The sequence below is a fragment of the Ursus arctos genome, unplaced genomic scaffold (genome assembly GCF_023065955.2).
Source record: "Ursus arctos isolate Adak ecotype North America unplaced genomic scaffold, UrsArc2.0 scaffold_4, whole genome shotgun sequence".
NCBI lineage: Eukaryota > Metazoa > Chordata > Mammalia > Carnivora > Ursidae > Ursus > Ursus arctos.
The window spans coordinates 10,983,582-11,000,006 of record NW_026623056.1 but is presented as its reverse complement, the minus strand read 5'-3'; the positions used below and the strand labels follow the sequence as shown (position 1 = coordinate 11,000,006).

Sequence of the window (16,425 nt, the reverse complement as noted above, 5' to 3'; positions counted from 1 at the left end):
GAAAGACAAATACCAGATGATTTCACTCATAGAATTTAAGAAACAAAACAAAACAAAAGGGACAAACGAAAAGACCCTTAAATACAGAGGACACGCTGGCGGTTCTCAGAGGGGAGGCGGGGGGGAGAGTGGATGAAATAGATCAAGGGGATTAAAGGGCATTAACTTCCAGTTACAACATAAATCACAGAGATGAAAAGAACAGCATAGGGAATATAGTCAATAAAACTGTAATAATGTTCAATGACAGAGGCTGACTACACTCACCGTGGTGAGCCCTAATGTATAGAATTGTTGAATCATTATAGAATGTATAGAAATATGTATAGAAATGTTGAATCATTCAGTTGCATACCTGAAACTCATATAACACTGTATGTTAATAATTAGAAAGAAAGAAAAGAAAAGAAAAGAAAAGAAAAGAAAGAAAGAAAGAAAGAAAGAAAGAAAGAAAGAAAGAAAGAAAAAAAGGAAAGGAAGGAATTGAGCTGTGAGGAAAGGGATCTGGCAGGCCTTATCCTGAGAGAAAATTTAAGCCTGATGTTGCTGATGTTTATCAGTGGAGGGCTGGGAGGTAAGGGGGAGACACCTATGGATTTAGACAAACCCGAGTGAAGCCCCAATTCAGCCACTCTATGTTATGGGGCAGCTCATTTAACTTACTCTCGCCACAGTTTCTTCATCTGTGAATCATGGGTACCAACATTTATTTTACAGGTGTGAGAAGAAAGCAATGAAATATGGAAAACACCCAGGAAGTGCTTATCTCGGTGGAAGTGCTCAGTAAGTAATAAAATAAAGGTGTTCTAGAAAAGCGTGAGACACACATGGGCTTCGCTTGCAGTGAAGAAGGCTTTATTATGATTAAATGATAACTTTGTAACTGAGGAGAGGAAGGAATAATGAACTCTGCCTGCTTTATCACAGCTATGTACCGAGTGCCTGTCACAGTTCCTGGCAAATAGTAAGAGTTCAGTACAGGGTTTTCTTTTAATTTTTCATTCCCTTCACCTGTATTCCCCTAATGTTATAGCATATCACTATAATTATCAAAACCAGAAATCAACCAATATTTCTGAATAAATGTTGAGTGTATATTTCTAAATAATCAAAAGTAAGGTTTCCTTCCATCTATTTGGGATATCTTTCAGGAAATGCAGAAATAAAAAGTCCCTTTGAGTCTTACACTAATATACATTAGAGTTCTGAAATTATTTTCGAGAGGAAGAAGAAGTTTCTTTAATTAAAGTGGTGGCTTAGGGCACCTGGGTGCCTCAGGTCATGATCCCAGGGTCCTGGGATCAAGCCCCGCATCGGGCTCCCTGCTCAGCAGAGAGTCTTCGGCCCCCACTCCCTCTCCCTGCCACTCACCCTGCTTGTGCTCTCTCTCTCTCAGTCAAATAAATAAATAGTATCTTTTAAAAAAAATTAAAGTGGCAGCTTTCATATAGACCCATGGAGCTCCTCCTGTATAATTCCCGAACGTAAAGGGCAGGAGCTTTGCTCTGATTTGATCCTTTTGATTCATCAGAGGGTTGGACTCATGAATCCTGATGAAGAACTGAACTTCCGCTTATTGAGCACACCAGGATTTACAACAACGAAATACACAGGTACACATTATGTACAACATGGGTTATTCCATCTATTGTGAGAAAAGGACATTTTTCCTATCACAACTCTTTGTTATGAATACCTTTCTATAGTGCGTAGACATTCATCACACCCCCACCAATTCCGTGAAGAGATACTAAGTCAGGGAGTTACCTAATTTGTGTCAAGAAAAAGGAAAAGATGTGTCAACAACAGCATTTTCTCCATCCCAAAGACAGGTTAGCACTCTGTGGCTGATCCATTGGAATTTCCCTGCTTCCTCTTTCACTGAAATGTTTTCTCTTTTCTGTTGAAGTAATAAATTGGAGTTAGTGGAGTAGAGCAGAGCATGGTAATTCATGACAACAATGGCATCTGAAATAATTGTCCTTGGTAGACTATGGATATAGTAAAATCTATCTATTCAGACTCAATAGGACCAGATTTTTCTTAAAGATTCAGAAAATAATTTAAAATCATGAGACTTTGGCCATCATATAAAGTAAATTTGATTATGCTCAGTTTTAGTATTATATGATATTTTTAAGAATTTTTTTTAAACCAGGAGTAAGGGGTAGCTTTCTGTTAACCAAAGTAACCATTTCCAACCATTTTAAATCAATAGGTGTTTCATCTGTATACCTTTTTTCTCCTCCCTCTTTGCCCCTCCTGCTCTTTCATTTGCTTTCCTTTTCCTTCTCTGAGGTGATTTTCATTATTCCTGCTGCCCCAGACCCTCTTCAGACACACCTTGGTTATTGCTAAAGACTCGGACCAACACTGGTTCACGGGAAACGTGCTCAGAATTGAGGCAATGGACTTGTTCTCCACTGAGTTCAGAATAAGAGAACAAACACTGCTCTGGGAAAAGAATTGCTGGGGATCACCTTCCTTCTCAAGTGCCTGTTATGAAACTATGGGCAAATATTTAAAAGTCTTGAGGTATTAGTTGCTTTTTCTGAGTAATAACATCTCCTCTGTCTGAAACTCATCTCTTGAGATCTTCATAGTTATAATTAGGAAGGATTTTCCCCACCCTCTTTTTTGCACTGCTTCTGACCTCCTAAAGTTGTCCTGGGAAGCCAACAGCCAGTGACTTTGTAATCAATCACTCTAGTTATCATCTGGCTAACCATGTGTTTCCAGAAATATACTTTTCATTCAAAGACTGATTTGAAGAGTATCAAATAGTAACCTCAGTACATGGAATTCCTTGACTTGAGATGACTCTTCAGTACTTCTCCCCTTCCAAAAAAAAAAAAAAAAAAAGATTAGGAATATTTCTTTTTTCTCTCAAGGTTATTTTCTCCTTTACATACACTCTGTCCCTCAAATTCGAGAGTCTCTAACATTCTGAAAGAAGACATTTTTAGACAGACTTTCCATAGTTGTTGCCCAATTATTAATTTGACAGAAAACCATATGGGGCAAACAGGAATTGAACCTCTAACACTCACAAAATAGTTATAGAGTACCTAATGCTGCTATGGGAAGATACTCAACGAATATGAAACATAGCTCCTGATTTCAAAAATTTTACAACTCCCTGGTGGAGATAATTGTCCTTGGCTTTGAGGATGAAAAAGGAATACAAGTTCATCATTGTACAGATGCAAACAGGAAATAGTTCATTGTCTGGAGAATAAAACACAAAAGAGAAAAAGATGGTTTGACCATCCGCAAAATAAAGTCCCTTCCCTATCTTCTAGAATTAGCAAAACTATACTGCTTTACATTTGGAAAAATCCAGATAAGCATCCAACAAGGACATGATACTGTAAAGAGTATCAGCAGATGACATAACAGAGCAGCTCAGCACAAGTCTTAAGTAGCTGGCTGGAGGCATCTTCAAAAAAAAACAAAAACAAAAAACCAGAAAACACCGGAGCTCCTCAGAGAGGGCCTGCTGCATGCCTTCCAGCATCTGATGCATTTGACAGATGGAGAAGAGGGTGGAACAGACACTCTGATGGCAGAGGTGCCAAAGGGCTCTTAGAGCAACACATTCAGGCAAGTCCTGTGACAGCTGTGGAACTGTGGCTCCTGGACACAGAAAGACAGCCTCGAGATGACAGGAGAGTAGAGTTCCTTTTCTCTTTCTGTTTTTGTTTTTGATACGGCTGGCTATCAATATGTGATACAATTCATTACAGGTTTATGTTATTTTCTGTTAATTAAGCTTTTTATTATAACTTTGCTAAAATGTGCTTGCAGTATGTTTTTATATATATATATATATATATATATATATATATATATACATTCCCAAGAGAAGTGCAAAAGGAAAACTGTGCCACCTGATAATTTCCCATGAAAGTAATTATCTGTTGGTTGTACATGGATGCAAGTGCCTCAAGGGATATTCTTGCTAGAGGAGTGAAAAATGGCAGAAAAGACTCCTAGATGAAAGATACTGGAATGTGACATGATGTGATGAGACATGTTTGGATTATTAAAAAAAGAGAAAAATACATTCTGAATGAGCTACAAGAAGATGAGAGGCTAAAACCCACGGAGAAAAATGAAGCATGAAACAAGGGGTAGCAGTGAGTTCAACAGATGTTGAGGAGTGTTGGGGGGGTAGGGAGGGAGGCAGAACCGCCACTGAGAAAGAACAATATCCCATGCCGGGGCAAGAGGCAATGCTCTGTGGCCCAACGTATTTGTTGCTCACTTGCTTCCTTGATTTTAATGTTGAGGGTTCTGCTCCGATATTGAAGCACGTGTTTGTGGGTTCCCATGGTCCAGCCATTCCTTTTCTTTCCACTGGACAAACAAGAATGGGGCCATCCCATTCAGGAAGAGTACCACCCATCCTGTAACCAGAAGGTGTTCCCTAGGGTCCACCTAGATTTGAATATTTTGTTGATAATTCATACCCTGTGATGGTTCCTTTTGTGGCACATGAGCTAGGCCACAGTACTCCCTTATTTGGTCAAACATCAGCCTGGATGTTGCTGTGATGGTCCTTTTTTTTTCTTTCTTTCTTTCTTTTTTTTTAGATAAGATTAATATTTAAATAAGTAGACTCTGAATAAAGCAGATAACTGTCCATAATGTGGGTGGGCCTCATCCAATCTGCTGAAGGTCTTAAAAGAGAAAAACTAAGATTCCCCCAAGGAAGAGGAAATTCTGTCTCCAGACTGCTGGGAGGCTCAAGTTGCAACATCAGCTCTTTCCTGGGTTCCACCCTGCCAGTCTGCCCTGCTGACTTTAGACTTGACAGTCTCACAAATCACGTGAGCCAATTCCTTAAAGTAAATATCTCTTAATAGATAGACAGACAATCTCCTATTCTGTTTCTCTGGAAAACACTAACTGATATGCATACTTTTAGGGTATAAAATCATTAACTTGAAATAAAAAGGAATTTGACTACCATAACCTCAGATATTCTGAATAAAGAATGATTTTTTAGCAAACAAATTTAAGTAAACCCTAAATAACTGATTATAGAAACATAAACTTTTGGACTAAGTTGCAAACCTAGGACCCTAGGAACCCAATCCTATAGTCGCATTTATGATTATCCTCTTTCCTCCCCCCTACCCCATCTTTTCATTCTATGGTCTATTCATAGAGTTTCTGAAGCAGGACCTGGTACCCAGTTATATTTTTGTCAAGGTTTTGCTACCTCTCTAGAAAGTCTTATACACACTCTCTGAATACCTCTCTTTCTTGACTGCTCTTTTCTTTAAAAGGATCATTATAGTAAAAATAACAAGTACTTTGAGGTCAAAACGATGTGAGTTTTAATCCTGGATCTAAAGCAAACGGTAGCTGTGTGATCTTGTCCAAGTTACTTAACCTCTCTGAAACTCAATTTGCTTCTCTCTCAAGATCTTCACAGTCAATGTGCACAGTAAATGAGGTAACGAATGCCCTGACCATACTATTTATATAAGAAGGGACTAATTGCCAAGAAGACTTATATCTTTATGTAGCTTCTTGGTTTCCTTACTTTAAAAGTTGGTGATAACAAAAAGATCCACAAATATGTAATTCAGGAAGTCGATAATGTCTCTGCCATACTTAGCAGCTGAAAAGAAGGTCAAAAGGATATATTATTCAAGGTAGCCTAACTTCTGTAACAAACAACCCCCAAATTACCTGACATAATAAAAAGTTATTTCTTGCTCACGTCACAGCACACTGTGGGACGATGCGGGGGTACTCCGATCCACACAGTCATTCATGAAACCAGATACCTTCACTCTTGGGGTTCTAACCTCATATTGGCCCTTAAGGTTCTCACTCTCAAGCCAGCTGATAAGAAAGAAAAGCAGGAAAAGAGTGATGAGCACACATGGCAGCTTTTATGGGCCATTCCTAAAATGGCTCAGATCTCACCAGTTTGCAGTTGGCTAGAACTCTACTTCATGGCCTTCCCTAGAAAATGTAGTGTTGCCATATGCCCAGGGAGACGAAAACAAAGATGGTGATGAACTGGGGCATACATTTCTGTCTTGGCAGCCATAAAAACCTATTTGTTTCTTCAAGTTGTTGTCCACCCTTAACTGTTTACTCCCCATTGCTTGGGCACATGCTTTGATCTGTTTTCAGACCTTTGCATCTTACACAGATTCCTAGCAACACATGTGTCCCTGTGTGCAGAATTTACTTCTGGGGGAAAGAGGCCAGCCATGAGACCCTTAGTGTCTAAAGTAGGAAATGGAGAGAGATGCTTAGAGGGAAGAGGGAAAAATAGACTCAGAGTGCAAAAGAGAATGATCAATTTCATGCTACTCTAATGAGATCATCAAAAGTCTACCTAACCACAAAAATCAAGTATTACAAGCGCTGTCTTCCTTGGCGACGTTACCTTGTAAGGCATGGAAGTACCTAACCCTCTGAGCTTTTTAAGTTCAACACTGAGAAACAGTAGCATGGGACTGAGCCTCACAGAACATCTGTTGAAGTCAGTCCACCTGTAGGCTGCAAATGCCTACAGTAAGTGACAACTGCCATGAAAAGACATTCACTCTTATGGACTCTTTCAAAGTCCTAAGAGAGACTGAGGTAGAAACAAACAGGAGCCAGACTCCCCAGCTCATCACTTTCCTTTCTTTCTTCTGGATCTTATCCACACTGTGTGTTTATGAAAAAGCCCCGATTGTGTACTGCGCCCGCCCTATGGGCTCCCTCCCGCCCTGTGTAAGTAGAAATCTTTACCTGAAGCATGGCCCCAACCATATGCCCAGAGTAAATGGCATCACCCCGTGATAGGACATTGAATGGAGACCAAAGGGATGCCCCACATTCCCCTGGCTAAACTGTCAGCTTTCCCAGTATAGCTACCATGCTAGAATGTTCCAATAGTAGCCATGCATTGGGGTCAGGCGTTGGAGGCCTCTGAAAAACTACAGTGAATATCTGACAGCACAAAGAGTCACCATTATTATTACTATCTATTAAGCGGTTCCTATGTGTTAGCAACTTTATATGTATTATATGATTAATGCTACCACAACCTTAGCAGTATTATTATCTCCATTTTAGAAATGAAAACGAAGTTTTAGTGAGGTTAAGCAAACAGCCCAGGGCAGCATAGCTAATAAAAGAGAGCCAGGATTCAAGCCTGATTTCCGTCCAACTCCTCCTACACGAAGCAATTACAGCTAACATTTGTTGAGAGCTTACTACATGCCAGTCATTGTTCTAGGCAATTCACTTGTGTCAACTCATGTTATCCCCACAACAATCATATAGCGCCAATATTATTATAATTGCCGGTTTGCCAATGACGACACGGAAGCGCAGAGGGAACGGACTTGTCCCAGCCTTTCAAACAGTAAGCTGGAGGGTTGGGACTGGAACACAAGGCTCTCTGCTTCAAGACCGGGCCACTTTTTTTTTTCAAGGGTTTATACTTCTGAATTATAAAAAGTTCAAAAATACTAAAAGTAGAAAGAGCAGATATATCCATGCCATCACTCAAGTTTATGAATTATTAGCATTTTGCCATACTTGCTTCAGGTTTTATTGTTGGAGTATTTTAACATAAGCTACATATAATGCAACATTTCACTCCCTAATACTTCAGCGCACATCTCTAAATTAGGGTATTTTCTTATAGAATCGCAATATCATTATCATACGTGACACAACTTATTAGTAATTCCCTAATATCATATTCAAAATTCCTGAACTGTTCCAAAAAATATCTTCCTTATAGCTGGTTTGTTCAAATCAGTATCCTTTGAAGGATCACAGATAGCATTTGCTCATTATATAACTCTAAAACACCTCCTCCCCACTCTTTCTGTACCATGGCATTAATTATTGGAAAGTCCAGACGGGTTGTTTATAGAATGATCTGCCTTCTGGCTTTTTTTTTATTATTACTTCCTTATGGTGCTAGCTAAGTTTTTCCTCTAGCTTCTGTATTTCCTATGAAGTGGAAGTTACATGTAAAGCTTGAATAGATTCACTGTTGGCAAGAATACTTCATAGGTGATATTGCTACATCACATTGTGCCACATCTGGATCTTCACTGTATCTGGTCATTCTATCAAAAGTGGGGTCAAGTGCACCTATGGAGTCAAGGTGATGACATGGTACTTCTACTGCAGAGCCATGTTCCTTTCCTTTCAATCAGCAAGCAACCTGGGGGAGTATGTGGTGATGGGCCCCATCAAACCTTCATTCAGTGGTTCCAGCATCCACTGAGGAGTCTTGCTTGCATTATCAGTCCATCAAGGGCTGCAAATGGTGACTTTCCAACCATATTACTCCACCTACATTCAGAGCTGATGTTCTTCTATAAGGAAAAGTTTTCCTTCATCACTCGGGACTATTTGGTTTTGCTGAAATTGAGTTTCTTCTGGAAAAACACGTAAAATATTTAATTATTTTAAATCACCAATTATCAGAGTGAGGAATTAGTAAAATAATCACCTCCAATGGTGGAAAACAAGTTTTGTTTTGGGAGTTTTTTTTTAAAGGCTAATTATAGACTTGTGGAGTTCCATACATTCAGTCACTATTTTATGCTCAAATTGTCTCAATCTTGTTAACTATATGTTCTCAACTCTAATGCTATTAAACCTGTACAAGGGCCTACATTCAAATCCAATGTCCCACATAGTACCTGTGGCTCTTGCCATCTGTGACTCCTTCTCTTCAGGAATAAAATTGGAATAAATAACTGTATATAGCTTATAAAGTGGTAACGACATGGGACAGGTCAGCGACCAGGCTTAGCCAAGGGTGTGACACACAGAAAGAATGTGATACATGTTAGCTATTCCTATTTTCATACCAATAACACCACCATCTCATACCCAGTTTGCAGTAAGGAACGGACTGGAGTCTGGGGATTGGGTGATGGAGGGAAGAGCAAGGGTCACCAGTGTCTTAAAGGGACAATTCTCACCGTCAAAGTGGCAGGATGGAGGGTTTGGGAGAGTTAAGGAACAGATAATGGATCAAGGTGCTCCCATGGACAGAAAGGAGCCAGAAGAAAAATGACAATTCCCTGACAAAAATGTGTTGTTATTTATTTCAGTTTTCCCAGGGTCTACTGTATTCTGACATGTCACAAGGAATGCTAGTAAAACCAGAGCTGAGTGACAGTTCTAGAACCTGTCAGGGCCAGTTCTGGGCATCTGGTTGCTTGCCTACCTGTGCCCCCAGCCACACCCAGGTCGCATGTGGAGCTAATGCCTTGAACTGCTGGGTTCTCGCCAGTCTGTGAGGACAACTTACAAGTGAGCAGATAGGCTCAAGGTCACCTGAGAAGGACCAAGATGATGTAAAGCATGAAAAATAAACATTTTCCTATCCAAACTTCCCACATGACTGAAAAGATTTCAAGTAAAAAATAGAATTTAAAATGTTATTAAAATGAGAAGGATTATTTTAATCTAGATTCTTTGAACTGTACTGAGAAGCACAGGTCTCCCCCCTGCGAGCCAAAGTTAAAGAGAAGAAAACTTCACTTCATCTGAACCTTTGAAGGGAAATTTTGAATTTTATAGTATTTTTCTTCAGTGCCACAATGTCCATTTTATTCCAGAGCTCTATTTCTATTGTAAATGCATAGTCATCAAAGAAAAAAAAGTTAATAGAAGACTTGGTAAAAGGGATTTCTTAAAATTAAGACCTGTTGTGCTCTACCCTTCAGAATATTTGCTAGGTCACCTGCTGCCCCGTACCCCAAGACATGAACAATGATGTTATAGCCAAAAGATCATATAGAGACCATGTTCATTTCTGAGCATGTTCATGCATGTAGAGTGTGAGGGACTGTGGGTGAGTGTGGGGTCAGGGGGAGAGGATGCTCCTTTTTTTTTTTTTTAACCTTTTCTTCCAAAAAATTTCTGTCTCCCTCTGAACTCACCAGGAACTGGTGCTGAGGTTTATAGAAATGACTGAGGCTCTATCATTCACCCAAATTACCCTGCTTTTTCATTAGGTGTGGTACTCACGGCACCCGAAACTCCCAGGCATGCCTTTTTTCAATTCATGTTAAACTTTGCTTTATAATCACATTCAGTGACTAGCACGCCTCAGTAGAATGTTGAGTGACTTGAAAAACACTTGGCTCCCAGACAGGAATAGTAAAACAAAGCTAAGTGTGTAACACTTAACAAAGGAACATTCAGAATCTTCTTTGCTGCTTTGATTCTGCCAGAAAGAACACCCTCACCCTTTTCTCCCAAATAAAAATCAGGGAAAACGTCCTGGAAAATAAATCCCAAGAACTAGAAGTCAGTTACTGTTGAGAAACAAGAAGTTTTAAACCATTCATGCTCATGTTGTGCTTCTAAACCAAGGCCATTAAATAACCTCAGAAAATGTTGGCTGATTATCTTCTTTCTGCTTGGTTGGTATTTCTGTACCAAAACGTTCAGATGGGAGGGAAATAAAGGCCTGGCAGCTCAAATTCAAAAGAGTTTGAACTGGAACTCATTTATTTGTGTTTCAAAATCCTGAGGCAGATTACCTGGAAGGTATCCCAAACCTCAGAAGCCAAAAGTTCTGCCAAACATTTTTCGGCTTGGCAATTGGTAATATAATATGGCCAGATCATTAAAGAAATCCTGTTCTGAATTCCCTTGAAGTTGCTAAGGCAAAGTTTAAACAAAAATTATTTCCTTCAGAGGCTCTTATGCTTGATAAGTTTCCATCTGTGCATAAGGAATCAGCGTAGATTAAACGCCTTGACTAAGAAAAAACAAACACAACAAAAATAAACCTACACTTCATTTCTAACTCTAGACCTGCATGACTGCATATTTGTGAAGCAAAAAAATCTGTCTGTCTCTTGTATCCCAGGAAGGAGTTGTTTATTACACCCTTTGCTTGATCATGGCTATATCATTTTTTAATCTTTCAACAATCATGCATTGAAAACATGTTATGAAGACAGTCCTGTGCCAGACATCATGTAAAGAAACAAACATGAAGACCCATAAACCTGGTCCTAATGGGACATAATATACAGTGGTAGGCAGGGAACGAAGATATGTACAAGTAAGTGGTAACAAGATGGAAAGAGTTACATACCTCGGGAAAGGTAAGAGGAGATGCTCTGGGTATTCAGAGGAGGGAAATGTTACTTACAATCAAGAGGTTAGGACAGATTTCAGGAAGCAGATGGAATGAGAGCAGTATCTTCAAGAGTATGTGGTATTTGGACAAAATGGAGAAGGTCGTTGAGTATCGTGGTGTTCTGCGTAGTGCCTTATTGTCTAAAACGCTCTATCTGTTCATTTCCACCCTGGGTCATATTTAAGTCCACTTAGACCCTTAAACCAGAACTAATTATGTGAGCACACATATTTCTCTCCTGCATGTTAAAATCAAGTTGGATATAATCTTACAATTTTATATAATCACAGTTTACTTTATAATGCTGCAATTTATTTTTTTTTCCATCTGAATTGTTTCAAGGCAGCTTTTTCCTAAATTAACTTAACCCAGAACAGATTAAACCCACGAAGTCTAGTGGTATAGTGAAGCCATCATCCACTAATCAAAACCAATGTGGAAACAGGAGTCTGAATTCTTTAGCCTCATAAGCACACTCCCACTTTGCCTATGAAGTGTGCTAATAAAGAGGATTCATCTCTTTGCCATCATTCCATTGTGCTCAGTCTAAGGGATGATCAAAATCCACTTATTTAATCCAACTCTTTAAATAAGCATTTACCAAGAAGTTACTCCTCCAAAGACATGGGGCCACTTTCCGAGCATACAGATGACCTACAGAGATCTCACAGCTTACAGGCCTCAGAGCCATCTCTAATGCAGAGTAAAATTATAGACAGAATCTGTATACACAGATTCCTGGAGCACACGGGACAAGTATGTGGGATACTCACATTCTATTTAAGAAATGAAGTTGGTTTCTCATTTGCATATGTAGATTCATATTCCTATTCTTTAGCCATCTAAATGTAAGGCAGGCTTAAAATGTTCCTTAAACTCTTTTGGAATTAGCTTTAGAGCCTATTTATATATAAATTGCTCATAGAAAGTTAGTGTTATTTAAGTGATCTGCTGATAATGATAAAAGACTCACTTTATTTACCAAACCTTAATCTGAATGTTTTCACATTTTCCAACATTCAGATATACCTTCAAGTTCAAAGATCTGCCACAATTAAAGATGTTGAAAAATGTATCACATACTTTGAAGGCAATTTTAAAATTTATAAATAGGAAAAGCCCCAGAAATGTTTTCAGTGACAATGCCATCATTTCAACATAATTTCCTACTTCTTTTGTCCAGAAAACTCCTATTCAGTTTTCACAAACCAACTCTGATATTGCCTCTTCAGGAATGTTCTCCTCAGTTTCCTCCTGTATTCTCACAATTTTGTTGAAACTTGTAATTCCATTGCTACAACCAAGTCTAAGATACCACTAACCTGTGCCTTAGTTTCCTCATCTATAAAATGGGGACCATTACAGATAGCATTCATAGAGGAATTAGTACCATGTAAGAACAGCACGTGAACCAGGGTATCCCAAAAGTGTATTATCGATTATACTATCATTACTGTCTCCAATAATTGTCATGTAGAAGGTCACCAAGATAGGATCACTGAATAAAACATATGTGTTGTTTAACAGACATACCAGAATTTATACATCCCACGGTGTGTTAGCCTTTCAAAAAATGACTTAAACAGGGGTGCCTGGGTGGCTCAGTTGGTTAAGCGTCTGCTTTCAGCTCAGGTCATGATCCCAGGGTCCTGGGATTGAGCCCTGCATCAGGCTCCTTACTCAGTAGGGAGCCTGTTTCTCACTCACCCTGTCTCTCTGCCTGCTGCTCTCCCTGCTTGTGCTCTCTGACAAATAAATAAATAAAATCTTTTTTTAAAAAATGACTTAAGCAATCCTACTTCCTAAAGTTAAAAATAAACATTGAGACTAAGACATAGCTTTATGCATCGAAAACACTGCACATACATACATGGCACTTTATGGCTTTACAAAGCACATTTATAGTGAAGGAATTAATCTGATTTTCTTTCACACTACGCAATTCAGCTCCAATGCCAATCATAAATGACAAGCACTTAATGTATTTGCCAGTTTGGGCTCCCCCTTTAAAAATAAGTATCTAAGTTGTTCAAGCATGCCTCGTTTTACTGTGCTTCACTTTATTGTACTGTGCAAATACTTTTTTTTTATTTTTTTCAATTTTTACAAATCAAAAGTCTGTGGCAACCCTGTGTTGAGCAAATCTATCAGCACCATTTTTCCAACAGCATTTGCTCACTTCATGTCTCTGTGTCACAATACTTCAAACATTTCATTGTTATTATATTTGTTATGGTGACCTATGATCAGTGATCACTGTTGTTACTGTCATTGTTTTTCAGTATCATGAGCCACACTCGTATAGAATGGCAAACTTAAATGGTGTGGGTGTTCCAACTGCTCCAGCCATTCTCTCATCTCCCTCTCCTCTACTTGGGCCTCCCTATTCCCTGAGACACAATATTGAAATCAGGCCAGTTAGTAACCTTACAATGGCCTTTAAGTGTTCAGGCGAAAGGAAGAGTCACATGTCTCTCGCCTTAAACTAAAAGCTAGAAATGAGTAAGCTGAGTGAGGAAGGCATGTCAAAAGCTGAAATGGGCGAAAAGCTAGGCCTCTTGTACCAAATAGTTACCCAAATAGTGAAGGTGAAGGAATAGTTTTTAGAGGAAATTAAAAGTGCTACTTCAGCAAATACACACAAGATGAGAAAACAGAACACAGCCTTATTGCTGATATGGAGAAAGCTTGAGTGGTCTGGATAGAAGATCAAACCAGCCATAATGTTCCCTTAAGCCAGAGCCTGATCCAGAGCAAGGCCCTAACTCTCTTCAATTCTATAAAGGCTGAGATAGGCAAGGAAGTTTCAGAAGAAAAGTGTGAAGCTAGCAGAAGTTGGTTCATGAAGTTGGAGGAAAGAAGCTGTCTCCAGAACATAAAACTGCAAGGTAAAGCAGCAAGTGCTGATGTAGAAGCTATTGCAAGTTTTCTAGAAGTTCTAGCTAAGATAACTAATGGAGGCGGCTATGCTAAACAACAGATTTTCAATGTAGACAAGACAGTCTTATATTAGAAGATGATGCCATTTAGGACTTTCATTGCTAGAAACAAGAAATCAATGTCTGGCTCCAAAGTTTCAAAGGACAGGATGACTTTTATTAGGGGCTAATGCAGCTGGCGATTTGAAGTTGAAGCCAGTGCTCATTCACCATTTTGAAAATCTTAGGGCCCTTAAGAATTATGCTAAATCTAGTCCATCTGCATTCTATAAATGGAACAAAGCCTGGATGACAACATATCAGTTTACAACAAGACTTACTGAATATTTTAAACCCACTGTTGAGACCTACTGCTCAAAAAAAAAAAAAAAAAAAAAAAGATTCCTTTCAAATTACTGCTTATTGACAATGTACCTGGTCACCTAAGAGCTCTGATGCAGATGTGCAATGAGACTGATGTTGCTTTCATGCCTGCTAACTAAACACAACATCCCTTCTACAGCCCGTGGGTCAACAAGTAGTTTTGACCTTAGGTCTTACAAGGCTGTAGCTGCCATAAACAGTGATTCCTCCAATGGCTCTGGATAAAGTACATTGAAAACCTTCTGGAAAGGATTCACCATTCTAGAGGCCATTAAGAACATTTGTGATTCATGGGGAGAGATGAAAATATCAAAATTAAAAAGAATTTGGGAGAAATAGATTCTAATCCTCCTGGATGAGCTTGAGGGGATCAAAACTGCAGTGGAGGAAGTCACTCCAGATGAGGTGTAACTAGTGAGATAACTCGAATTAGAAGCAGAACCTGAAGATGGAACTGAATTGCTGCGATCTCATGACAAAACCTGAACAAATGAGGAGTGGCTTCTTATGGGTGAGCAAAGAAAATGGCTTCTTGAGATGAAATCTACTCCTGGGGAAGATGTTGTGAAGACTGTTGAAATGACAACAAAGGATTTAGAATGTTACACAAACTTAGTTGATAAAGCAACAGCAGGTTTGAGAGGACCAACTCCAATTTTGAAAGGGTCTACTGTCCGTAAAATGCTCTCAAACAGCATAGCATTGTTAGAGAAATCATTTGTGAAAGGAAGAGTCACCTGATGCAGAAAACTTCATTGTTGTCTTATTTTAACAGGTTGCCACAGCCAGCCCAGCCTTCAGCAACCACCACCTTGATCAGTCAGCAGCCAGCAACATCCAGGCCGTACCTTCCATCGGCAAAAAGATTATGACTTGCTGAAAGCTCAGATGATGGGAGCATTTTTTAGCAATCGAGTATTTTTTAATTAAGGTATGTACATTATTTTAGGCATAATGCTATTGAGCACTTAAAAGACTACAGTGTAAATGTAACTTTTATATACATTGGGAAACCAAAAAATTCATTTGACTTGCTTTATTGTGATATTTGCTTGATTATGGCGGTCTTTAATCAAATCCCCAATACCTCCAAGGCATGCCTGTAATTAACCTCTGCAGTGGCTTTTTAACCAATGAGCTTCTAATGGTCTTTTTATTACGATTATCAAATGCCTATGCAAACATTCTTCTGAACCCACCCCTCCCAGGCTCTCAGTGTCCCAAAGGGACAGCTGAGTCTTACTAACCCCTTTCTATATCAGTTCCAATAGCTCAGTGGGGAAAGGATAGGAAAATAAACACACATACTTCTAACTTTCCAGCCTACTGACTGGCTTGCCATTCCCCTGGCCAGCATCCTCAAATATATGATAATGAAGTGGTTTGTGCAACTGTGAAAGAGTGGGTCCATTTTCCTGGGTCACAGCCCAGGGAGAAAAAGGAGGTATCCAAACACAGCTGTGCTTACTTCTTCCTGCTCAGCCATTTCAGAGAACTAGATTCACTGTACATGGAAGAGGGTCAAATAAGGGGCAAAACAAAAGACTCTCTGGGTTGACTCATTCTGTACAGATCCTGGAAGTGGGTTTCTTCAGGCCTATGCTACAAGAACCCCTCTCTCTTTGGCAATAAAAACCAAGAGAAATATAAGGATGGCCGAAGACATAACCAGTCAAATCCCATTATCACGGGAATTCGCTTAATTCAATCTTAATCTTTAACATCTTCAATATAGTTGATTAGCGTGAACATTAATTAACATGAGTGGGTGATAAATTGGCATCTGGATTGCCATTTGTGTTAGAAATTGTGTTATAAAGAAATAGGTCAACGTTGGATTTTCACCTAATGGCAGACTGAGAAAAGAGAAAGGATATGTGCATTCTATTTTCTACCAGCCGTATATACATAATAGACACACAGTGTTGGCATTATTGTTTTAGAATCGTACAGCAACAAAAATCAGGGAAATCC

The 16,425-nt window shown here is 39.2% G+C and overlaps 1 long non-coding RNA gene across 1 annotated transcript; it reads right to left on the bottom strand.

Moving 5' to 3' along the window:
• Nucleotides 1–425: 425 nt before the first annotated feature.
• LOC130542593 (uncharacterized) lies at nucleotides 426–8,452 on the bottom strand. The gene is made up of 3 exons (XR_008957250.1): nucleotides 5,704–8,452; nucleotides 2,789–2,838; nucleotides 426–1,900 (listed from the first exon to the last, which is right to left on the bottom strand). It is a non-coding gene; the product is annotated as an uncharacterized LOC130542593 (long non-coding RNA).
• Nucleotides 8,453–16,425: the final 7,973 nt, after the last annotated feature.